Source organism: Ruditapes philippinarum, unplaced genomic scaffold (assembly GCF_026571515.1).
Source record: "Ruditapes philippinarum isolate M1 unplaced genomic scaffold, ASM2657151v2 ctg4007_1_1_1_1, whole genome shotgun sequence".
Lineage (NCBI taxonomy): Eukaryota > Metazoa > Mollusca > Bivalvia > Venerida > Veneridae > Ruditapes > Ruditapes philippinarum.
Window position 1 is genome coordinate 17454 of NW_026853323.1, and position 851 is coordinate 18304.

Genomic DNA, 851 nt, shown 5'->3' on the forward strand with positions numbered 1-851 from the left:
AGTGGAAAACATGTTTAAGCATCTCAGAAAATCATGTCTAAATAACAAGCAAATTCGTTGAATTCATATCCCACGTCGACTACTGGATATTACTAACACAAAAACTGGAGACATAAGGCTTTATTTATATATTTATCAAGGTATAAACAGTAAAAAACTGCAGTTGGTGAAAAGGGGTTGGTCAGATCACCATAATATAAGAATGGGCTATCCAGTCAGTTGTTGCAAAAACAAATCGGAAAAGAGTCAACTCGGCCTTATACCAACTCGGCACGGGTCAACTCGGCACGGGTCAACTCGGCCCACTTTGCAAAAATATATATAACGTATTAACTTTGCTTTGCATGTTGTTAAGGTAAATGAATAATAAGAAATATCTTATTATTATATAATTATTCACATACATTGTACTTCTTCTGAAATAAAGTATATTTAGAAAAAAATGTTATTTATCTGTCTTGCAGATTCGATAAAATTAATATAGATCTAGATTCTAATAAAATGTGTTTGTAAAGTAATATTTAAAAAAATGAAACAAAAACGTGTTTACTTAATATCATAAGCTTCTAATTAAATCTTCCGTATAAGCGCATTGATTGTTGCCGAAATTCATTTGCACGTGTCATACGTTTTTTTTTCTTCTATCAAATAGAAAGACCTTGTCTGTGCATTATCTAGAACGTTAAAGTAATAAAGAACAGAACAGAAGTTAAATATGTAGAAATACAGTGAGATACGCAATCGTTTATCTTTACTCGCAATTCTACTGATAAGAAAAGCTTGCCTGCTGCTAGTTCGAAACTGTCAATCCGTGCATGTATTATAAATAATTACAATAAATAGTGTTAACA